The sequence below is a fragment of the Artemia sp. Qi Xiang Cuo genome, chromosome 17 (assembly GCF_049724085.1).
Source record: "Artemia sp. Qi Xiang Cuo chromosome 17, ASM4972408v1, whole genome shotgun sequence".
Lineage (NCBI taxonomy): Eukaryota > Metazoa > Arthropoda > Branchiopoda > Anostraca > Artemiidae > Artemia > Artemia sp. Qi Xiang Cuo.
Genome location: NC_142810.1, coordinates 53,192,612 through 53,218,971, shown reverse-complemented (window position 1 = coordinate 53,218,971; position 26,360 = coordinate 53,192,612). Strand labels below are relative to the sequence as shown.

Genomic DNA, 26,360 nt, shown 5'->3' with positions numbered 1-26,360 from the left:
CGCTTAAATTTGTTCAGGTCTGATGTTTAGTGTCATTTTTCACGTTTGTAGTCTGCTTTTTTTTTTCTTTTGTGAGGATTTCCTTATTTATTGGTAAATTATTAATAATTTTTAATCCTAATTTTACTATTTTCTGTCTCTTTGTTTATTTTTTTCATGTTTGTTGTTGAAGCTGGAGATACTTCATCAATTGAGGCTGAAACGATCAGAGAAACTTCTATTTCTACCCTATCATCTGAGCATCAACAGCTACCTGCGGATGCTGCATCCAGAATAACCAATTTAATATCTGAATCGGACTCCCAAAATATGGACAACAATGACGAAGGTATTTGAAACTAGTAGCGTTATGAACTTAGTTTGAAAAAGGAAATATTTTGTCAAACATAAAAGTTTTTGTAAATTTTACAAGCATAACATCAACAATATATAAACGAAATAAACAACATAACAAAATTCAAATTCAAGCATTTTATGAACCTCCCAAATTATAGAGTATAAATAAAAAAAATGGACAAACTGATTATATAAATATAAAACAACAAACAAATTTAAATACAGGCAAATATACACAAACCTAAATTATACTAATAATCCTTAATTACATTTTATTGATAACATCGTAAGTTTTAACATGAACAAGCAGGAAATCTAAAAAAAAAATGGATTTATTGGAAATAGTAAAAATAATACCAACCGGCTAAGGAAAAAAAAATATTCTAGTTTCAATAATTTAAATAATTCCAAAGTCGGGCTATGGGAAATCAATTGCAATAACGAATAAAATTTTTGTTGCTTCTTATTCATTATCACAATGGGATTGTTCGTACCATATTGTTTTATCACGTATGACGTACAATGAAATTTTGAAAGTCGACATAAAAATTTTCGAAAATAAAAAAAATGGTTTTAATATATAAACGATTAGAAGAACTAAAATACGGTAACCATTCCAAATAAAGAAGATCTTGAGGTAGAGCTACAGATTTAAAAACATAATTTAATGACTTTCTAGTAAAAAAATCTTGGAGAAAAGTTATCTTACCCAAAGTTGCAGAGATGCAAGAAAGGATGAATTTTATTGTATTTGTTTGACAAAGGAATAGCAAAGGACCATAAGGAATATCTAAACAAAAGAAAGAGCATTATATAAAAATAATTTTAAAGTATCACATCAGATTTTTCGTGTTTTTAAAGCGTTTAAATAGTATTACCAAAAGTCTTTGGCATTTCGAATGATATGCTAGCACATCAAAACAGCTCAAATGTTAACCACAAAAAAATTGTGAGACATTTTTCCTTCTGAGGCTCTTATCATTAATGCCTGTGCCACATTATAGTCACGTTTGTCGATAAAATCAAAATTACGCACGACTACAGCGCCAATTACAGTCACCGTTCGTAATTTCTCAAGTTGAACATTGTTCAACTTTCAAACATAATTATCTTGACTGACCAATCAGAGTCAACGTTTGAGGCATGCTTTCAGAAACTAGAAAAGATGGAAACTTAGAACGGCGGTTTTTTTATCTGGGAGAGGAATCTAACACAAGTTAAGAACACTTGGTATTAGTTGAAAACAGTTGGACTCAAACTACTGTTGGTGCAAAATCTTTAAACTAATTTCTTTCAATTTTAATTTTTTGCTTTTTAAATACAAGTGTGACGCCAAAATCGAGAAAATTGCCTCGCCATTCATGATATTTGGCTTTCTTTGTCGATAGATGTGACCATAATGTGGCACGGGCATAAAAGTAACTAAACTTCCTTTTTAAGTAAGTAAAAAGTTAAACCAGCACAGAGTGTTGATTTAGGTAACAAAGTGGACATTTATATTAGATTTTAGCCAGAATGGAAGCTAATTCAGAGCAATAGTTTTATTTACGTTCAGCAGAAGAATAACATTTTATTGTTTAAACATCCTTTTGAGAATTCTAAAATAAAAGGTCCCGAAGCCCATCTAAAATGATGTCAAATTTAAATTAAAAGTGTCTAATTAAATATGGCATCATTGCCCACATCCCCTCCTAGAAAACAGAAGAATTACATTTCTGCATTGGCTGTGTAGATCATAGCCCGTAGGTTGTGAAAAGTTTTTTTTCCACTGCAAGTTTTGTTTAGTAATGTCGACAGTCATGATGTAAGTTGAAAGTTGAGAGTCAGTTTTAGCCATTCATCCAAGCACACTATCGAAGTCTACTTTGAATTTTTCGTAGTGAAAAACGCGTTGAAAATATGAAAAATAGGTAACATTTTCAATTTATAAGCAAGTTTAAATAATTCTCTGTTGAAAAATCTGAGTACTTTCGTATTTCTGACTTGATGAATCCACAGATTTGAAAAAGATGAAACTTGCTATACAAGTGTCTTGTTCACTTTATGCGAGTAAGATCTGAAGGATTGTCACAGCATTATATCTTTGAAGGGGAATATAAACCCTAGGCCCAACGGAGTGTTTTTAAATCTAATACTTAGTCTATTTCTCTGTCTTTTTTTTATATATATAAACTTATCTATGGTAGTGCCAAAATAAAGTGCAATTTGGCAACAGGAAATGGTGTCACATTATGTTTTCTATTGTCAACATTCTCTCGTGCTTACTCAGAATTTTGTGAACGATCAGGTTTTAATCAAATTTTGCTAATTCAGAAAAAAAGTATATTCTCCAAAAACGCCCATTCAAACTTACACGTTTGTTTACCGAACTTCATTAATACAGGAGAAGAATAAATTGTATTCTTATTAAGTAAAATTTTCTAGAGTGAGAATTGCCGTAAGTTAACGACAGCTTATATTCAACAAAATATAAGTCATGGAGGATATTTCAAAAGGTCTTTGAAAAAATTGAGCCACCTATCCCATAGACTAAGTCTAAGGGCCACGATCGCATTCGATCGTGTAAAAACCAAGCAAAACCATGTTAGGCTCCTGGTGTAATCGGGATTTGAAATAAGTTGAGTGTCAAAAATCTACAGTTCTAGAAAGATATTTTTAGCAAACTGACCAAAGGACTTACCACTAGCTAAAGAGATTATGCATATTTTCTAATGCCATTTTTTTTCTGTGCTATTAGACTGTGCTTAGGACTTGCTTGTGATCAACTTTTGTGAGTGTCTCTTTTATAGTCTTCAAGACAGCCATCATCATGCTGATAGCAATGCTCAAAAAATTGTTCCTTTAAAGGAATTTTTAAATAACTTAAAATCATTAACGCGAAATAAATAAACATAAAACATTTCAGTCTACAATAATTGTTTGTTGGCTAAAAACTAAAACTGAACATCAATTTAAATTACACCAAAGTTTGTTCAGAAATCATGGTGAAAGAGGGAAAAGGAGGCACTTTTCCATGTAGATCCCCATTTTTAGACATACATAATCATTTTCTGCTGTCTACGAGTTCAATGGTACAGTGGCCTTCTTAATTTATGGAATGTTGCTGTTGCATTAGTTTTCAAAGTGTAATTATGATACAAGTTTAATATAACTTCAACTAGGGGAGAGGTGTAGAAAAGGAAATTATTCGTTAAAACCTATCAATTTTTTTTAGTCCCGTATGACTTTCAAGTTTCATGTTGTGAAGCTGATAAAGATTTTTTATATTATTATTTCAATTCTAATTCTTCTATGAAGTTGAACTAATTTCAAGTTGCGTTTTTTCATTTTTGTTTCATCGAAAGTGGTAGGCAGTGTAGATCCCAAACAGGTAATAGTTATAGAATGTTCACCTTTCATTTGTAATTGCTATGATGTCTAATTATTGAATCGTTTTCATCTTATTTAATTTTAATAAGATAGTTTTTTACTATAGATATAATCCACTCTAATGTGTGCAGTTCTGATGGTGTGGATCAACCAAAACTCTTTGGCCCAAAACGAATCGTGAAGGTGAAGAAGCTGACAGAGAAGGCTATTGAAGAATTAACAGCTGGTATTTGGCGTTGCGCCTCCTGTGCAAAAGCAGAAAAATCGTGTTTTATGCTAGATCTTCACATAGAAACCGGCTGTGAAGAACTTTCACGAATAGAATGTGACATCTGCCCTGCAGTATTTAGGGATTACAGAAATTTTGTTGTTCACATGATAGAACACCAAATGGGCGAGACAAGAAGATGTCCTATTTGTTTGTGTGAATGTATTGGCGATGTGAGTCAACATTTAGTTATACATGGTAATTTTTCACCAAGCGCATCTGAGTCAGAACTACAGGGTTGTACATCACTAGCTGTTACACAGAGTCATTCTGCAAATGTTTGTTTCAGTTCATTCATATTGGATTCTGAAGCAAAAAATTGGAGTATGACAAGATATATTGGAACAGTTCATTTCGCAGTAAAAAACACAAAACATTGAAAGGACTGAAAAAAAAACATTCGAATAGAAAGAAATATATTTGTGATGTATGTGACAAGAGTTTTTATAGATCAAGCAGTTTGTTTCAGCACCGAACGGTGCACACTGGGGAGAAACAATTTAACTGTGAGTTCTGTAACAAGACTTATTCTCGGTCACGCCGTCTGATTCTGCACCGAAGAGCGCACGCTGGGGAGAAACCATTCCAAAGAGAGTTTTGTTAGAAAGCTTTTTCTCAGTCAAGCAGTTTGAATACGCACCAAAGAGTGCACATTGGGGAGGAACCATTTAAAAGTGAGGTCTGTTAGAAAACTTTTTCTCGGTCAAGCCATTTGATTCTGCACCAAAGAGTGCACACTGGGGAGAAACCGTTCGATTGTGAGGTCTGTTACAAAGCTTTTTCTCGGTCATGCAGTTTGATTACGCACCATAGACTACACCCCGGGGAGAAACCGTTTAAATGTGAGATCTGTTACAAAGAATTATCCATGTCAGGTAATTTGGTAAAACACCAAAGAGTACACACTGTGGAGAAACTGTATAAATGTGATATATGCAAGATAGAATATTCTTCGAAATTAAATCTTAATACTCATATAACAACACATTCTTAGAAAAAGTGCTAGTTCATGTTGTACAATACCAATTTCTGTGGTCTTGCTGAACCCTATTATACCTCTACTTCTTTTTTTCGCTCTTCTTTTATATTTCTATCAGTTCATAAATTAATTAATTTTGTCTTGGAATAATTTTGTTTATTTCTTCAGTGATTTCTCTTTTGCTTATTGTATTAACTCATTTGTTTCCTTTGTATATGACTCCCCCCCCCCCTAAAAAAATGAAATAAAATGAGGTAACAAAATCCAGTATGTGTATGCCTATTGAGTAAACACCTCTGTAAAGTCCTTTCTATTCTTCTTTCCATATTTTGCCAAGTTTTTTTGCTTATCCTTCTGATTCATTGATTCGTGGAATTTTTGTGTTAATTTCTACAATGCCTTTCATTTGCTTATTTGTTCGTCATTGTTCCTTCCTTTGACAACGTCGCTCCTCCCCCCTCCAATTAACTATTTATGTGTATGCCTGGTAGTGTTAACATCCCTGCAAAGTCTATTATATTATTCTTTTAATGTTTTCTCACCTTTTTTGAAAGTTTCTTTGCATATCCTTTAGGTGGAAACATTGTGAATAGTTATTAATGCAGGTTTTAGTCTGTCCATAGAGAAGTAAATCTTTAAAACCATGATTGTCACCAATATTTATGCTTAGGGAGGGAGGTGGCTGTCTGCTCATTAAGTGAGTGCTCCAATTTGGCGTGGTTATTTTAAATGATTATAAAGCCTTCTGGACACCAATTCAGATAACAAAGAAACAAGGAATATTGGTTTATCCATACAATCAGGTTCGAAAGGACCCAAAGCTTTATTTTCTAACGTAAGTACTTTGGAAACAAATTTGTTCTGTTTTGGTTTCTTGACAACCAAAGGATGTATGAAGAAATATCTTGGTGTTTTGATGAAATTACGGCGCATTATTCTAGTTTATTTTACTCCAAAATCGGCCGAAAATTTATTTTTTCGATCAGTTTAAAACTGGTTTGTTGAATAGGCCAGGGGGGGGGGGGTCGTGGCTCTGACTGGATAAAAACCAAAACTCTAGTTCAAGTAGTCCTAATTTACAAAAAAAAAGTAAGCTCCTTGTTCTTGTTTGGGATATTTGTATATGAAAATGAAATCAGAAACTGATCGATCTTGTCTTTTGAGCGAGATGTGTTATTTTTATTTATTTTTTATTTTTTTTAGACCATTGCACTTCGTATAGAAGGAGTTGTTGTAGAAACTAAGAAAGTGGCTCATTCGACTGGAAATTGAAAGACTTAATGCTCTTTTTAATAGTCAAAAGTAATTGGAGGGTAACCACCCCCGCTCCTATACACGTCATTTCGCAAAGCATATCCAGTGAAATATGTGGGATAACCATCTTGTTCAGCGTAGTTGAAAGGTCCAGTAATTATGTATTTGAGGATGACAAACCCCCAGAGCCCTCAGGGCAAGGGTTATAAGTTATACTAGTTGCCCGTTATTAACATATAAGGTTTCTTATGGAAGGGGTGGTCGTATAAACTTCGAAAGGGGTTCATTGGAATTCAGAAGTGGTACTGGCCTTTTTAAGCGTCTAAAGTTATCAAAGGGCAAATAAGCTTTCCTTGGCAATATTTAAAGATCCAGTAAAGGTCTTTGTGTATATCAACCTCCCCCCCCCCCTTCACAACCCTCAGGGCAAGGGTTGTAAGTTAGGCAGCTTGTTCATTGTTTACATATAGTATATCATGGTTGGAGCGGTTGCTGCAACCTAGTAAAGAGCGAACAACAGCCCATAGTAACCAAAAGTTAAGAAACACGTTTAGAAAAAAAACTGTCTGGTGGAAAAAAAATTTCGTCCGACACTGATTCAGAAATGGTAACTTTTTTCCGTTCGTATTAAAAATAAAAGTTTATCGCGAAAAGAAATTTATGTTAATTTTGAAAAAAAAGCCTGAAGCCCCTAGAAAATGGGGTCAGATCAAAATGAAAAGTGTACCATTGGAATCAGCATAGTTGGAAACCTACTATAGGGGAATTACAGTCCGCAACCTTGAACAACAAGGACAATCCTTTTTTTCCATGGGTAGCACTGATCTGTCTCTTTTTTTTTCTTTTTTCAGGGCTAGCAGTTTTGACATCCGTAAGTGCCAAATAGCACAATAAACAGCACTTTTAGTGCCATGTCTCAAGTGGAAAAGCTGGGGCTAGTGGGCTACCAGTACTTTTTAGAGTGACGTTTAATGGTTCATTTGAAAGCTTTTGCTCATATCTACGTGATTTTTATTAATTCTACCAGCTGCAAGTGCCAAACGGGACTATTAGTATCTTTTCTCACGTGGATAATCTGGAGCTTATGGGCAAACATTAACTCTCAGAATAGCGTTTCATTGCGCATTCTAAAGATATTACTCATAATTATTTGCATGTTGTGTATAATTTATTCCGTGCATAAGTGCGATATAGCACTAAAAACAATACTTTTGATGTCCCTTCTTAAGTAGAAAAGCTTGGAAGTATCAAACGAAATCATCATTGTAATAATTATGGTCCAAAACCCGTAACTGGAGGTTTGCAAGAAGACCTCTCGTATGTTCCTCCTCCAAGCCCCCTAATAAGCTACGCAATTAAGGTACAAGCGCTAATATATCAGCTTATATTATCCGAGGCGTGGTTCTGTTGGTAAAGCGTTCGACTTCGAAATAGTTTCTTGCGTTCGATTCCTGCTTGGGTGATATTTTTTCAATTATGGTATTTTCCCTTGTATACGATCATTTTCAGATAATTTCACTGTTTTTGTAAATGTGATGCCCTCATTTTTTAAAGCCTGTCCCAGGAAGGTATTTGGTCAAGCATTTTGATTCTAAAGGGAATAGAGGTCATCCAGTTCATGGCTTGCAACGATATTCTCAGTAGATCTCTTAATCCATACCCCAATGAATGGCGTAATTTTGTCAAAATCCTGTGGAAGGGGGGGTGGTCAAAGTTGGAGCCAATTTTCCCAAATCAAGTGGAAATGACAGAGAAAAATGAAAAACTATCCGTATAGTAATAAACAAGGTATAGATGTACTAAAGAAAACTGACCTGTTTCAGTGGATGCTTGAATTATGCATGCTTATCTTAGTTTTGACAACATTTTTGGAGAAACCAAATTTCAGCTGGGAAGGGCGAGGGGGCAAACTGGGGTCTGAGAGGGGAAGTTGCCCCCTCCACCCCATAGCAAATTACGCCCATGAACCCAACCCCTTGTCACTAAGTCGTTGGAGAAGTGTAGGCATGTGGTTCTGGAACCATTCAATGTTGTATATTAAAAGAAGGATTACTTATCCAAATTATTTACTTGACAATTCCGACATGATATTCTCTCTCTACTCAAGGGTGTCTATTCAAAAAAGATGACAGACAAACGAAAACAGCTCTGTAGGAGAAATTAGAAAATTCTCGCCAAAACATTTGAAATGAAAACAAACTAATTTTGTATTAACATTTATCGTTCCTACACGAGAAATTACCTTTTTTTGAAATTTCTAATTCATTTCTGAGTAATGAGTGGCTTTTTATTTAGGGACAGGTAAAATAAATCCCTAAGTCTTAAGGATAATTTCTGTTGAGCTAGCAAAATTTTCTGCATGTATGTCGATATACAAACCTGTCCGCTCAGTTAACCTTTTTTGTTGAAGCAACTTGCCTGGAGCTACTTTCTTATGTGTGACTAAATTAATTTTTTTTTTAAACAAAGAATTAAAGATATATTTCTTTCTTTTTTTTATAAAAAGAAACGACACTTTTTTGATTTTTTTTTTCACTCTAAACTTATTTTTTCCTTCAATTCTTGTACGGCTTCTTAGTTCAGCTCCTTAATAAGGGTTGAGGTGTCTGATCTCCCTTAAATTGGAGGTGATTAGAAACTATATAAAAAATATGTTTTCAACCGAAACTAAGGACCAACATTAGAAGTTAAAACGAACAGAAATTATTCCGTATAAATATAAAAGGTCATAGCAGTATTGTTTCTAAATTAAATTTTAATCAAAAACGAGCATAGATTAATTTTAAAAACAAAGTTTTTCTGAGGGAAGTAAAGCGCGAAGTTGAAACTTAAAACGAACAACTGCTGCTACTAGTACTATTGCTAACACAATTAATACTAATAATGTGACTACTTATACAACTATGACTAAGGGTATGAAGGTGAAATTTTTAGGGGGAAGGTGAGCTGAATCACAACACGCCGTCTGTATACAGATTGTCAAAAGGGCGTATCAGCAATATCTTTGGAAATGCTTGGTGTGTATAGTTGAAACTTGCAGAACAGGTTGTGGGGGATGTTGAACTAACCAAAAGACAATATCAGCATCCTATTGCTAATTTATACTGCTATTACTATTATTACCACCTCAGGTACTACTACTGTCACTAAAGCTAAGATGTATACTATTATTTTTACTGCTCCTGCTATTGGTACTACTGCTAAAGCTAAGGGTATCAAGGCGAAAAACATGTGGATTATTGAAACTGTATTGTAAACTGTAAACAATGGTGCTGTGCGCATAATGCTACTGACTATATTTTAATTTAGATATTGTGACCTAGATTTGATGGGAGTAGATATAGTACATTTGGCTTTTGTATATATTAAATAATTTCTGGGTTTTTTCCTTATAGCTTTTACCTTTTCTTAGTCACTTACTTTTGTTCTATGTTTTATTTGTTGTTATTTTTGGTTTTCATTAGTACTGAAGACGCCTTGTTTAATACAACTTATCTTGTCTTTTTCAAATGGCTTTAAGCCTGTTTTTGCTAGTTTTTCTTTTGTTTGTTTACCTTTCAACTACTAGAGGGATAATCCAAATATAATATTCAAAAAATTGAACATATATGGAAGACCATTAACCCCTGAAAGTCACTTTATTTTAGTAACCACCAGGAAGCTCTCTTTTTCTGTGTCATTTGTGTCCTCTTTAAAATATTAGCAACTTGTTGCTTTTTTGTGTTTTGCATACTTTTAGTTCCTTGTTTTTAGGAATATTCTTCAATTTTCTTGTGATCTATGTCAACAGTCACTTGCCGCCATAATTTGGCAAAGTCCTTGTCCACATTAAAACTACTACTTTTATTATTGTTGAATACCACTTCGTCCTTGTTTGCAGTGGAAATTGAATGATGTCATTTTGAAGATGCTGAAAACAAAGAATTATAAATAAAATATTAGAATGGAAATGAAAACTGATCTAAAACATCATCGAAACAAAATGTAAAAAAAATTAAAACAGATGTATAGCTCAATTCACAAAACTATAATAGAAAACCTTTCAACAAGGAAAACCAGTGATGTCGTTTTCAAAATGCTGAAGACAAAGAATTAAAAACAAGATCTTAAGAATTGAAATTAAAACAAAGCGAATTGGGATGTAATTGAACAATATCAGAAATAAATTGCAAAGAAATGAAAACGAAGAAATCACGCAATTCTACTTCTTCTACTGATAGTTCACTTCAGTATAAAACCGCTTGATGCCAACACAACTGTGCGCTCTCCTCCATTCCAATATATCGAAGATAGTACTTTTCCATCACCAGTTTGAATTATAAGGGGTAATATGTCTTGTCCTTTTTCCAACCCAACCAAGCTTTAGAACGTCCTAAAAATCGAAAAAGAATTTTTAAGAATAGAGAATCATAAAAACAAAATATGACAAAGCACTCGAATTATCCAGAAAAACTGATGAAAACAGATGAATTTTCAGAGAGGAAAACTCAGGTTAAAAAAAAGTGAATTAAATCGAGTTCAAACGAACGGGGTTGCCTAGACTTAAAATAATAGTTCAAGACAGCAATGCTAAAATACCGAGATTCTACACCACTGTTACACAGCATTTTTTTTTTTTTTTTTAATTAGCATTTACGATATTGTTTTGTGTCAATAGAGTCTATTGAGCACACTTCCAGCATCTCATTCAATTAGAACGGCCTGCTTTTCGCCTGACCTTATATAGATGACTGAAAGGTTGGTCAAAATCCAGAAACCTCCACTCTGAAAAATACTTTTCCTTTTTTACCATATAACTTATTCATTTTTTATACTTATAGAAGATTAAAAAAAAGATAAAAAGAGACGTCGAAAAAGATAACCAACAAGACTAACAACCTCTTAAATTAGTCCCAATCCAATCAACAGAAAATTTGAAACAGTCAGCTTGTTCTAATACAAGCCCAACTACCCTACCTACAAGCGTGCTTAAGTTACCCTTTCTTACTTCAAAATTGCAGGGTAACAGTGCTTCCAGACTATGTGTTTGGTGGAAAAATCAGACGGAAAACAAGAAAACGAAAAACATGTGAAAGACTTGCCATTTAAAATAATTATTTGAAAAAATTTATCGGTTATCTATCTTTCAAATCTGTGTTTTACTTAGCTAAAACCTGTAAAAACCAATTTTAGAGCCTTAGCTAGACAATTCACTTTTTTCTTTTCATAAACTAGATAAAAGAGACATTTTTATTTGTCACTAATTGTCTCCTTTTCTAGAATTTTTTCCAGAAAAACGGTCCATACTACAGCTTTCTATCCCATTTATATGTTGAAAATCTGAAAATGGAAGAACAGGATGAAAGTATGAAACTTTTCTCCCAGTTTTCCATCCTAATTGTCTTGAAAGCGGATAGTCTTGATGCAGTATAATCTTACTTGCATTTGAAAAGATTCCAATCAGAAAAACTAATTCAATTTTATTCATAATTTTTATTTCTGCTATGGTTGGAGAGTAAAAAGTGTAAGACAAGGACCATTGAATTAGGGTGAAAGTGTAATTAGAACCAATAAATATATTTATAAAAATACAATAAATAGTCATGTCAATAGGACCAAAGATGCACAGTAATAAGTAACTTTTATGTATCCTAACTCTACTGCAGGGTATCTGTGAAAGAATAACATACAGTAAAAAAAGGTGTTTTTTCCAGAACGAATAAATTCGCACACATACTTTAAATTAGTCCCACTCTGTCAGTAGATCTACGGGAATCATAAGGTTGGAGTCTGATCAAGTAGCCTATCAACTCATTCACCCTACCTAGACTTGCCAGAGGTGGTTTTAGGTGAGGGTCAGAGGTGGCACTTGTCCCGTGTATAGAAATTTTAGGGGTGCAAAATTTCGAATGCATTATTTTATGGTTGTAATCATTTTTTAATTTTTCAAAATTCACTTTTATTAAAATAAATTAGAGAGCACAGTTGGCAGTAAGTATAAGCAAATTGAATCTGAAATTTAATTTTTTGCATAATTATATTTGACATCAATTCCTTGAAAATAAAAGATAAGTAGACAAATTTAACTAATTTTAATGTTTTTTGCGATATTTTTTATTCAATTCTTTTTTATTAAATGAAAACTATTTTGATAAGGAAGGCCTTCTATCATATGGAAGAAAAAATAACTGCTAGATAGAAGTATCCCACAGAGCTCTTTGTTTTTGCAAAAGAAACAATTGGCAGTAGCATTTCTTTTCTATTTTTTTTTACTTTAAAAAACTTCCCATGAAGAAAATTCTCCAAAATAACACTGTCCATCCTGTTTGACTTTGGGGGTTTTGAAATTCATGAAATTTTGAAATTCCTTCGATCAATCCCTTGCCGATTACTGACATCTAATAGAGACAACAAAGAACCTCGAACAGTATGCTTAGCAAAAAATGTGTATATTGAAAGAATTTGGTATTTCGAATTCTAGAAAAAGTATCTAAGTACATATTTCAAATACACAGAAAAAATATAGTTAAATGCGAATTTTAGAATAAATGAAAGTTATTTAATACGTATAGTAAATACATGTTTTTAAATAGTTGAGCATCACTGCTGGAGGGATATATGTTGTGAAAGATTATATGAATGTCTTAGGGACAGATTATTTATGTTACGGCTACTACTAATGCTGCTATTACTAATAAACTAAATCAAAAGGGTCAAATTACATCCAGGTTTTAAAAATGACTTAGATTTAACGTTTCTGGAACAAAATAGGGTATTAAGCGTTATTTTTTCAGGAATATTGAGTACTGCAGTACATATCTCCCTCCACTTCCCCCAGCCCCCTTGCAGAGCACAGGATGCTAAATATCATAATTGAACCAAGCTCTATTCTAATAGCCCCGGGTATTGCGCTATTCATTTGCTCGTTATTTTGAATGGATTTTGACTCTGTAAGAAACACCAAAAGCACGAAGAACAATAGGAAAATCTTTTTGCAGGACAGTGCAGATAATTTGAATGAATATTTCGGCCTTATGTCTAAGGACTGTCTCAGCAAGACAAAAATATATAAAAGAAAAAAGACTCACAACAACATGTGACGAATAAAACCAAAAATTACAATTTTTTCAAAGCAGTCCTAGCATCCTTAATTCAGCGAAGTTCAACCAGGTTGAACTTCGCTCTTTACTCTAAAGTCTTAAATATTGTTTAAAAACACTTCTCACTCAAATTTAACAGCCCTTGGGTTTGAGCAATCTTTCTTAAAGAATTGTTACAAAAAGTGAAATCTTAGTGCAAAGAGCGAGGGCTGAGGAAGGGGTAGTCCCCTTCTTATACGGACTAATTTCCCTTTGTTTTTAAGCTTTAATGTTGCTCCTTACTTTCAGTCAAAACTTTTTTTTGTTTAATTTCGGATCATCTTTCAACTGATGCCAAGAAACCCCCCCCCCCTGAGTAAAAAAAAATTTCTGGTAGGTTTTAGTCAAAAATTTTCTCCCCACGGAAAATCACATCCCTCCGAAGACCATTCCCTAAAAAAAATTCCGTGCATTTCCCAGTAAAAATAGATGGCATTTAGTTTTTTTTTTTTAATGTTTAAAGGGTTTTCTGTTTTGACATATTGGTGTCACTGAGAGGAGAGGAGGTGAGACCAAAAAAATCAATTTAATAAGAAATTATAAATATTATTTCAATAAATCACGCATATTATATGTTTAGGGCAACAAATTAAATCTTACAGAGTAAAATCTATTCGAAATTACGACGAAATGAATAGCGCGATACCCGGAGCTATTAAAATAGAGCTTGGTTCAATTATGACCATCCTGTGATCGGCGTGGAGTTTGGGGGAAGTGGAGCGGGGATATGTACTGCAGTAATAGTGGTAAATCTGGCCAAAAATTCCAGTATATACGAAATTCACCTTCGCTCACCTGAAAGCTTGTTTACACTATGCTACTGTCGTCTGCAGCTGTTCATTGCTGAAAATTTGAATAAAAGCAGAGCACCATCACTTATATTTATGATTGTGTAACAAGTGTTTATGTATTATAATGTATTGCGTAATTTGCTAAATTCACCAAGTAGCGTGTTTCCTAAATAGTTACTTTTCTTCTCTACCGCTTGAATAGCACCTACTTCAATAGAAGCCTCTCTTGCCCCCCCCTCCCCCAATGAAAATGCTATAGCTATGCCATTGCCTATAAACAAGGAATTCTTTTCACAAAAAAATTGACATTAACTTTCATAGAAAAATGGTTGTTCTGTTAACTGCTATCTACTCTGAGTTTCTTTTACAGTTTGATACTTTTTTGTAGGTGGTAAACCGTTTCATGCAACGTTATCAATAAGCTTTGTCCGAATCACCTTTGGTTCCCATTGGTGCGATTTTTTAACACAAAACCGCTGGCGAATAGCGGACGTTAGAAAATCGCTAGAATGTTCACACAGAAACGGTTCAAGGCAGCCATTGAACCGCAAAAAAAATTATGAAATATTTAAAAAACAAATGAACAAGAATAGGTTAGATCAAGTTCTAGAAGCCAAGAAAAACATTCAAAGGGCTAATCTGTGAAGGCTAAGCATTATTTGTCAAATAGCAAAGGAAAACTTCGGGTAAATATGATTGGTTTCTCAGTTACTTACAATGTTTAGTTCTACAAAGCTTCCAATTCAGAATAACGGATCCGATTTTCAACGGATCAAGCAAAAATTTGACTGACTCACTCTTCTTTGCAGTAGTTTCTGTTCGTTTTGAGTCTAACTTGGTTATTAGTTGCAATGTTTTGCACGCTTAGGGTTACATTTGTATTTTCGGTTACACTCGGCCTGGAAAGTCTCAATTTGTTTCTCTTGGCATTTCTTGAAATATTTCAGATGTACCCTTTTGACACCCTTGGATGCACATATTGACTTTTGATTTAGTTTAAACTACTCACTCAATGTCCTGTGAAATTTATAATGAGACAATTTTATCTGTTCGTGTGATATCACAGATATGATCTTTGGACATAAATAAATGCTCGTATTGTATTTTAATTTTACATTTCTAAAAACACAGCTAGAAAGTTTTCACTTAATAACTGATTCCTTTCCTCAGATGCTGCTTCATTGCCATTTTACTGACATGGATCCACTTATAATTTTTCATTTAGCTCAAAAGTAGCAGTTAGAAGCAGGAGTAGTTAAAATTAGAGTCATACGCAGTTACAGCTGCAGTCATAAGTATTTGCTGTAGTGCTCATATGACGTGGCAGTCGTAAGTAGTCTAATTCACTGTATCAAGTAGTCGTAGTCATGGTCACAAGCAGTTGCAGTTGCATGCATAAGTAATTGCAGTCACAAGTAGTTGAAGTTGCCGTCAGAAGTAGTTACAAAAGCAGTTTGTCGCAACAGGTTTTGCAATAACAAGTGATGGCAGTTGCAAGCAGTTACTGTCGTAACTCCTAACTCACTCTCACTCAAATTTAACAGCCCTTGGGTTTGAGCAATCTTTCTTAAAGAATTGTTACAAAAAGTGAAATCTTAGTGCAAGGAGCGAGGGTTGAGGAAGGGGTCCCTTCTTATACGGACTAATTTCCGTTTGTTTTTAAGTTTAATGTTGCTCCTTACTTTAAGTCAAAAACTTTTTTTTTTTTAAATTCTGACCATCTTTCAACTGACGCCAGGAAATCCCCCCCCCCCCCGTGTAAAAATTTTTCTGGAAGGTTTTAGTCAAAAAATTTCTCCCCACGGAAAATCCCATTCCTCCGAAGACCATTCCCTAAAAAAACTCCGTGCATTTCCCAGTAAAAATAGATGGCATTTAGTTTTTTTTTAAATGTTTAAATGGTTTTCTGTTTTGACATATTGGTGTCACTGAGAGAAGAGGAGGTGATATTAAAAAAAACGGATCAATTTAATAAGAAATCATAAATATTATTTCGATAAATCACGTATATTATATGTTTAGTGCAAAAAATTAAATCTTACAGTCAAAATCTTTCCAAAATTACGATAAAATGAATAGCGCGATACCCGGAGCTATTAGAATAGAGCTTGGTTTAATTATGAGATTGAGCATCCTGTGCTCGGCGTGGGTTTTGGGGGAAGTGAAGGGGGCATATGTACTGCAGCAATAGTGGAAATCTGGCCGAAAATTCGAGCGTATACTACATTCAACTTCGCCCATCCGAAAGCGGGAGTACACTATACTAATGTCGTCTGCAGCAGGTCATTGATGACAATTTGAATAAAAGAAGATCACCAGCACTGATATGCATGATTGCGTAATGTGTGTGGATGTATTATAATTTATTGCGTAATGTTTTAAATTCACCAAGTAGCTTGTTTGTTAAATAGCTAATTATCTTCTCTACCGCTTGAATAGCACCTTCGTCAATATAAGCCTCTCGTGCCCCCCGCCCACCCTGACCAGACTGTAGAAACGGCCGGGCCTATACACAAGGGAATCTTTTAAATTTAAAAAAAAAAATTAAATTAAATTTCATATAAAAATTTTTGTTCTATTAACTGTTATATACTCTGAGTTTCTTTTATATTTTGATTCTTTTTTGTAGGTGGTACACTGTTTCATGCAACGTCATCAAGAAGCTTTGCCCGAATCACCTTTGGTTCCCATTGGTGCGATTTTTTTAACGCAAAACGGCTGGCGAGTAGCGGACGTTAGAAAATCGCTAAAATGTTCACACAGAAACGGTTCAAGGCAGCCGTTGAACCGAAAAAAATATTACGAAATATTTAAAAAACAAATGAACAGGAAAATGTTAAATCAAGTTCTAGAAGCCAAGAAAAACATTCAAATGGCTAATCTATGAAAGCTAAGCATTATCTGTCAAATAGCAAAGGAAAAATTCGGATAAACATGATTAGTTTTTCAGTTATTTACAATGTTTGGTTCTACAAAGCTTCCAATTTAGAATAACGGATCCGAATTTCAACGGATCAAGAAAAAATTTGACTGACTCACTCTTCTTTGCACTAGTTTCTGTTTGTTTTGAGTCGAACTTGGTTGTTAATCGCAATTTTTTGCACGCTTAGGGTTAGATTTGTATTTTCGGTTAAACTCGGCCTGAAAGTCTCAATTTGTTTCTCTTGGCATTTCTTGAAATATTTCAGCTGTACCCTTTTGACAGCCTTGGATGCACATATTGACTTTTGATTTAGTTTAACTACTCACTCTATGTGGCATGAAATTTATAATGAGACACTTTTATCTGTTCGTCTGAAATCACAGAAATGTTCTCATTGTATTTAAATTTAGCTTAACATTTCTAAAAACACAGCTAGTAAATTTTCACTTAATATCTCATTCCTTTCCTGATAATACTGCTTCATTGGCATTTTAATGAGATGAATCCACTTATAATTTTTCATTTAGTTTAATAGTAGCAGTTATAAGCAGGAGTAGTTGAAATTAGAGTCATATGCAGTTACAGCTGCAGTCCCAATCATTTGTTGTAGTGTTCATATGGTGTGGCAGTCGTAAGTAGTCTTATTTACTGTATCAAGTAGTCGTAGTCATGGTCACAAGCAGTTGCAGTTCCATGCATAAGTAATTGCAGTCACAAGTAGTTGGAATTGCCGTCAGAAGTAGTTACAAAAGCAGTTTGTCGCAACAGGTTTTGCAATAACAAGTGATGGCAGTTGCAAGCAGTTACTGTCGTAAGTAGGCGCAGTTACAGTCTTGTATAGTCACTGTAGCAGCAGCAGTAGCATAAGTAGTACTTGCAGCAGCAGTAGAAGAAGCATTAATAGTTGCCTTGAAAGGTTCAATTTTTCCATCAGTATACGTTGTGCGTGCAAAATTGCATGCAAAATAAGACGGGCTAATACCCAAGCAACTACCTGATTTTATAACTCTGAATGTGCGAAGAAGAAAAGATTGGTTTTAAATAACATATAATTACGTCTCTAATTTCAGATTGAAATCTAAGGAAACAGTGGCACCAGGCCTACTGTACTGGGAATAGAATAACACAGTTGACGACAAAACTAACTATCATGAACAAGAAACATGAAAGCTTATTCAATATCATAATAACCTTTTGGCTTATTACCGAAATTTAGTTGGCATTAATTTAAGCCAATCAGAAAATTCTATGAAAAATCTGATGGGTACAAATTAGCACTTGGCAAATCTCGGTATTAAAAAGGTAAAGAATGTGGCCTTGGACTTTACAATCCCTACCGGTGGTGCTGATTTCTGTTTCTTGGCCCTTCAGCCGAGAAGCGTGAGGGGCCTGAGTGTAGTGGCAGTTCTGGCCTCTCTTGCGCCGACGGCAAAATCTTGATCCCCCCCGTCTCCTAAAAATTTTCAGGCCAAAACAAAATTTTCATTAATTAAGGAACCTATCTTTAATTTATTAATTAATTAATAATTATTTTTAGTTTGTTATTTAAATTATTTGGTTATTATCAATTATTTTGATTACTAATTATTATTTATTTTTATTTCATTATTTAATTAATAGTTTATTAAAATTTTTTTAGTTATTAATAGTGCCCTCTAATTAATTATAATAAAAATAGAATTTCAAAAATTACAAAGTGATTAAAACCGTTAAAATATTTATTTGAAATCTTGGACCCCTAAAATTTTTGCGTCTGGGGCATGTTCCCCAGATGTCCCTTCTTAAAACCACCTCTGGCTGGGAGCCAGTCATTCTGTGCTTTCGCACACTCTTCCTGTTTACCTTCTCCAGATTTCTCTAGGTACACACTTGAGCTGGCTCGAATCTGGCTGATTTGACAGATTCACACCACTGACCCCCTTTCCAAGCCAAATAACAAGCGACACCAGGGCTCGAACCCCCTTTCTCATGGACAAAGGATTTCAAGTCTAACCCGCTCAATCTCTGCATTGGTAAAATCTGATTGCTAAAAATGTACTCCAATGCTAAAAATATGTTTCAACTATGAATGCTAGAAATTGGATTTAAACCAGTTTCTGTATAATAAGAAACCCCGGAGCAATCCCTTAATAAATTAATTATTTTTTAAATAGTCCTCTGATAGCATTAAAGAGCAGAATTAACACTTTATACCAACAAAAATTCTTGCTTCGTAGTTTCCATAACATGTATTTACCAAACTAGCTCAAATAACACGACTCATGATGTTTCCCTATGTTTATAGAATTCTAAGAACCCAGCACTCTACTGAAAACACAAAAACTGGCAAAAAATATAGGATGTTCGTATAGGAACAGAAAGTCTTTAAGTAATCTGTATAAGCTAAGAGAGTAATTTATATGACTTTCAAGTCTTTTACCAACCATGATATCTATAACTTTTAGTATAGGCTATTATTTCAATTCTCTAAAAAACTTAAGTAAGCTCAGTTTTCAGTAAAGCGCTAGTTGCTCGGAATTTTACAAATATAGTTTTGTAGATGTATGTTGTATAGACTGCGAAATTAGTTTTTTGTTTTTTTTTTCAGTTTAAATTTTGCTTTTTACTTCCATCAGATATTTTTTTTTTTAGAATTGTTTTAATTTAAAAACCATGTTTTTTTTTATTTTGAATTGCTCATATACGAGCACATGTCGTATGATTACGGTTTAAGGCTAATACGTTCCTGACATACTGCTTGGGCACCCTCTTGCCAACCTGCAGAGATATAGTGTGATTTGATTTAGTTAAACATACTCCAGACACACCTTGGAAGTTTCACATTAATACCTTTAGTAATTCCAAATACTGCGTAAACCCCTTTCTAACAACTATATTTTGTTAAACATTCCATTCAACATGCCCTAAAAGTTTCAACTTAATATATTTAGCCACTCCTGAAGTATCAGAAATTTAACCTCCTGAAAAACTTGAATCTACGCAGGGTCTATTGATTTGGCTCAACATCCACATTAACAAGTTCTGAAATTTCCAACATAACTTCTTTCGGTTTTACGTGCATATTGCAATTACATCTTTTTAAAAATTTTAAAATATATAGCACCTTTTTATTTAAATTTATCCCCCTCAATGTTCCTTGAAAAAACCGCTTAATATCCGAATTTGTTCCGGAAACGGTAAATCTATGCCATTTTTAAAACCTGGATGTAATTTGACCTTTTTGATTTAGTTTATTAGTAGTATTAGCACTACTAGTGGCCGTAACATTAATACAAAATCTGGGAGTTTCAACGTAAGCTTATCTGTCCCTAAGACATTATTCCATATACTTTTTGATAACATATATGCCTTCAGCAGGGATGCTCAACTATTTAAAAACATGTATTTAATATTATTTGAAAAAAACTACGTTTTCTAAAGAGTTAAAGAGGCTGAGTTACAAGGTCGAACCTTAAACCGTACAGGGATTAGGAGGCACAGTTGGGGCTGCCGCCCCCAAACCCCGCTTTCGCAGCCTTTAAATAAAAAAAGTTTTTTAAACTGAAAGTAAGGAGCGACATTAAATCTTAAAACGAACAGAAATTATTCCGTATATGAAAGAGGCTGTGCCCTCCTCAACGCCTCGCTCTTTACGCTAAAGTTTTTATTGTTTAAAAAAAGAGTTGTGAGAAAGTCAAACTTTAGCGTAAAGAGCGAGGCGTTGAGGAGGGCACAGCCTCTTTCATATACGGAATAATTTCTGTTCGTTTTAAGATTTAATGTCGCTCCTTACTTTCAGTTTAAAAAACTTTTTTTTTATTTAAAGGCTGCGAAAGCGGGGGTTTGAGGCGGCAGCCTCCAACTGTGCCTCCTAATCCCTGTACGTTTTAAGGTTCGACCTTGTAACTCAGCCTCTTTAACTCTTTAGAAAACGTAGTTTTTTTCAAATAATTTCTGCACGTTTTTGTACAGTTTATTAATTATTATTGCTCCTTGTAACTCAGCCTCTTTAACTCTTTAGAAAACGTAATTTTTTTCAAATAATTTAAAAAAGAAACTGGGTTTCTTTTTCAAGGTTGAATTCAGTATTAAAATAAGTGCTCTGATGGTGAACCCAACCCAGGTTGTCCGCCTGAAAGTCTGGAATGTAACCGCTCGACTATAGAGAAACAGCAATATTTGTTTGTTAGTATATTGAAGCTCTTTTCGACGCAAGCAAATTCCCAAAAAACTTGATATTTGGTTTTTGGAAAACAGGGAAGGAGTGATCAGATTGATCTGAAATTTCGAGGATAAGCTCCCAGGCCCCAGGAAAGATCATCGTTTAAATTTCAGTCCGATCAGACAACGTTAAAGGGGGGTTGTGGTCGGAAAAATTAACCTGCGCTAATCTAGGAAAAGATGGTTTGTCGAAAATGTAAATTCGGGGGATAATTTTTTCGGTCTGAAAATATCAAAAGGCCCTAACAGGTCGAATTCTGCTTCAAATGAGTCCTCATTCAACCGGATTCGTTGCCAACTGTGGCCTGTAGGCGTGGCTAAGAAAAAAAGAAATGAATTTTAAGTGGCTATATTTGGTTTTTTGAAAACAGAGAAGGAGTGATCGGATTGAGCTGAAATTTCGAGGATAAGTTCCCGGGGCTTAGGAAAGCTTAACTTATATATTTCAGACTAATCGAACATCTTTAACGGGGGGCTATGGTGGGAGGGTCCAAAATTCCGGCCCAGTTTACCCCATGAAGATAAAGTCAGAGGAGGATTAAATTTTACAAGTTTCTTAGTTTGAGCTTGGGCTACAAAATGCGATTACCGCCGTCTCTCTGCGACCTCTAGGACCTGAAATCGCTTAACATTGTGGTGGGTCGCCTCTTTATAGAGGCACAAGTGTGCCTCCTTGATACGTGTTAAATAACTTTCATTTATTTTAAAATTCGCATTTAACTACATTTTTTCTGTGTATTTGAAATATGTACTTAGATACTTTTTCCAGTATTTGAAATACCAAATTCTTTCAATATACACATTTTTTGCTAAGCACATTGTTCGAGGTTCTTTGTTGTCTATGTAGATGTCAGTAATCGGCAAGGGCTTGATCGAAAGAATTTCAAAATTTGATGAATTTCAAAACCCCCAAATTCAAACAGGATGGAAAGTGTTGTTTTGGGGAATTTTCTTCATGGGAAGTTTTTTAAAGTAAAAAAAAAAAAGAAAAGAAATGCTACTGCCAATTGTATCTTTTGCAAAAACAAAGAGCCCTGTGGGATACTTCAGTCTATTTTTTCCTTTAAGTTCAATTTATATTTCCTTTAAGTAACATAAAATATTATGAAAAGAATGATCTTTAATAGGGGGTTACATAATCATTCTGAAACTTAGACTATTAATTCTGTTCTTATTCGATGTTTTGCTCTACTGCAGCTGAAACAAAACACAAGTGCTGCTTTTCTGATTTACAAGGTAACAAATTTTCCCCCAAAGAATGCTTGGGTATGCTCATTTTTGATATTAGACTTTTCAACAATTTATTCCAATACTTATTTATGGAGAGACTCTTAAGAAAATTATACTGATGGCCTTAATATTAGTTAAATAAATGCAAAAAAACAAAAACAAATGACCTGGAAGCAAAGAGAGAAGCTCAGACACAAAATGAACAGCAGCTACTATAATTATAAGGTGGACTGCTGCTATTTTCAATTCTTCTAGTCTCAACGCTAAAATTTCTCCTGTTTTTTTTAGTTTTGTTTTTTTAAGTTTAAGTAGAGAATTAATGAAAATTTAAGTAAATTCCCTTGGCAAAAAAAACCACCTCTGGCAGGTCTAGGTAGGGTGAGTGAGTTGATACTTGATCAGACTCTAATCTTATGATCTTATGATTCCCATGGATCTATTGACAGAGTGGGACTGATTTAAAGTATGTGTGAGAATTTACTGTATGTTATTAATTTTTTTGATCAGTAAAGTTGATATGATTAGTATATGTATAAGAAAAAGTTTTCCTTACAGAAAAAATAAAGCAATACACTAGATCGAAGAATTGTCATATTTTCTAAGGCTTGGAGCTACCCTGCAATAAAAATTTTTCTAAGTCTTAGAACCTACCCTGCAATAAAAATTTTTCTAAGGTTTGGAGCCTACCCTGCAATAAAATTATCGGTTTGAGCAAGTTGGAAAAAAAAATTTCAAGCGGTCTTATTTTTTCTTCCATATGATAGAAGGCCTCAATGCTGGTTCTGGTCTCTCTTGCAGTAGGAAAAAACCTTGATATTGCCGCAATCCCTCCCCTGTGTCCCAAAAATTTTCAAGCCAAATTTCAACAGTATCTTCCTTATCAAAATAGTTTTCGTTTAATAAAAAAGAATTGAATACAAAATATCGCAAAAAACATTAAAATTAGTTAAATTTGTCTACTTATCTTTTATTTTCAAGGAATTGATGACGATTATAATTATGCAAAAAATTAAATTTCAGATTCAATTTGCTTATACTTACTGCCAACTGTGCTCTCTAATTTATTTTAATAAAAGTGAATTTTCAAAAATTACAAAATGATTACAACCATTAAATAATGTATTCGAAATTTTGCACCCCTAAAATTTCTATACACGGGAAAAGTGCCACCTCTGACCCTCACCTAATACCACCACTGGCAGGTCTAGGTAGGGTGAGTGATTCGATACTTGATCAGACTCTAATCTTATGATTCCCATGGATCTATTGACAGAGTGGGACTGATTTAAAGTATGTGTGTGAATTTATTCGTTCTGGGAAAAAAACACCTTTTTTTTACTGTATGTTATTCATTTATTTGAGCAGTAAAGTTGCACAGATACCCTGCAGTAGTGTTAGGATACATAAAAGTTACTTATTACTGTGCATCTTTGGTCCTATTGACATGACTATTTATTGTATTATATATTTATTGGTTCTAATTACACTTTCACCCTAATTCAATGGTCCTTGTCTTACACTTTTTACTCTCCAACCATAGCAGAAATAAAACTGCTGAATAAAATTTAATTAGCTTTTCTGATTGGAATCTTTTTAAATGCAAGTAAGCTTATAATGAATCAAGACTATCCGCTTTCAAGAAAATTAGGATGAAAAACTGGGAGAGAAGTTTCGTACTTTCATCCTGTTCTTCCGTTTTCAGATTTTGAACATATAAATGGGATGAAAAACTTTAGCTTGGACAGATGTTCTGGAGGAAATTCTAGAAAAGAAGACAATCAGTGACAAATAAAAATGTCTCTTTTATCTAGTTTATGATCAGAAAAAAGTGAATTGTCTTATTAAGGCTCTAAAATTGGTTTTTACAGGTTTTAGCTCCAAAAAACACAGATTTAAAAAAAAGATAACAGATAAATCTGTCCAAATATTAATTTTAAATGGCAAGTCTTTTACATATATTCCTTTTTCTAGCTTTGCGTCTTATTTTTCCACCAAACAGATAGTCCGGAAGCACTGTTACCCTGCATTTTTGAAGTAAGGAAGGGTAACCTAAGCACGCTTGTAGGTAGGGTAGTTGGGCTTGTATTAGAACAAGCTGACTGTTTCAAATTTTCTGTTAATTGGATATGGACTAATTTAAGAGGTTGTTAGCCTTGTTGGTTATCTTTTTAGACGTGTTTTTCTCTAAAAAAAAGTTTTAAATCTTCTATAAGTATAAAAAATGAATAAATTATATGGTAAAAAAGGAAAAGTATTATTCAGAGTGGAGGTATCTGGATTTTGACCAACCTTTCGGTCATCTATATAAGGTCAGGCGAAAAGCAGGCCGTTCTGATTGAATGAGATTGGAAGTGTGTGCTGGAAAGGTGCTCAATAAACTCTATCGACACAAACATTATCGTAAATGCTAATTTTAAAAAAAAGTGCTGCTTAACAGTGCTATAGAATCTCGGTTTTTTAGTATTGCTGTCTTGAACTATTGGTTTAAACCTTGGCAATCCCGTTCATTTGCAACTCGATATAATTTGCTTTTTTTTAATCTGAGTTTTCCTTTCTGTAAATTCATCTGTTTTCATCAGTTTTTCTGGATAATGTGAGTGCTTTGTCATATTTTGTTTTTATGATTCTTTATTCTTAAAACTTCTTTTTCGATTTTTAGGACGTTCTAAAGCTTGGTTGGGTTGGAAAAAGGACAAGACAAGATACATTACCCCTTATAATTCAAACTTGTGATGGAGAAGTGTTATCTTCGATATATTGGAATGGAGGAGTGCGCACAGTTGTGTTGGCATCAAGCGGTTTTATACTGCAGTGAACTCTCAGTAGGAGAAGTAGAATTGCGTGATTTGCACCAGCAACAGCACTTTATAAGAAAATTAAAGTATATTTTCTTGTGTATATTATCGCTTCTAATCAGCAGTCGTACCCAAACCAATCCTGCTCAACTCATCCTCAGGGCTATACTGTGGTGTTTCCTCCCCATAGTATAATGCAGATGGTTTGATATCATTATCTTTTTCCCTTCTTTTTTTTTAGTTTTATTTTTGTGTTTAAAGCTTTTTCCAATAGGCAATGTTTAGAAGTCCTCCAAAAAAAGAAGTCACCCCAGATCCCAAATCAATGTCAACTGAATGTGCCATAGTGAAAGATATCCATCCTGGCTGGTCAAGCATATTATCTGAATGTTCTTATGATAGCTCCAATTTGGAGAATAGGACAATGATAAGTGTAGGGGCTAATGTAACCATAAATGATGATAATGATGGGTTTCAAGAGGTCATCTCTAGAAGCTCTAAAAAAAGGAAAAAAATCTCCCCAATTTAAAGCATTTCCCCTCTCCCTGCCCAAGATCCTCCCTCCAAAGACTTAGGAATTTACCTTAAAATTAATCCCACTACCACCTTTGAAATAAAAATGATCACTGCAATAAGAGTTGCAATTTTTAAATTGATAAAATCAATGTTCTCTCTTGATATTAACCGTGATGGATCTCTAATAATAGCTGTAGAAGATCAGAAATCAGCATATACAATAATTAACCTAAAATCCCTTCTGAATACCCCAATTATTGCATCTAATTGGAACCCAAAACAATCACCAACAAAAATAGTAGTTTATAATGTTCCCCCAGAGATATCTACTCAGGAGTTAAAAGAAGGGCTCTCAGATAGGGCTGGAAACACAGCCCCAGTTGGGGATGTTATCCAACTTGGAAAACCTAACTCCAATGGCCTAAAAACTAGTAGATCCTTCTTATTCACACTGAAGGATAAAATTGATATCCCAGAAAAATTATTCCTATTTGGGCAAATCAAACCACACAAGGAATACAAACCTAAGCCTATCCAGTGTCAGAAGTGTTTCAAACTGGGACACACAACAAACAAATGTA

The 26,360-nt window shown here is 34.0% G+C and overlaps 1 pseudogene; it reads left to right on the top strand.

The window, feature by feature from the left end:
• Window positions 1-25,283, top strand: LOC148942333 (uncharacterized; annotated as a pseudogene).
• Window positions 25,284-26,360: the final 1,077 nt, after the last annotated feature.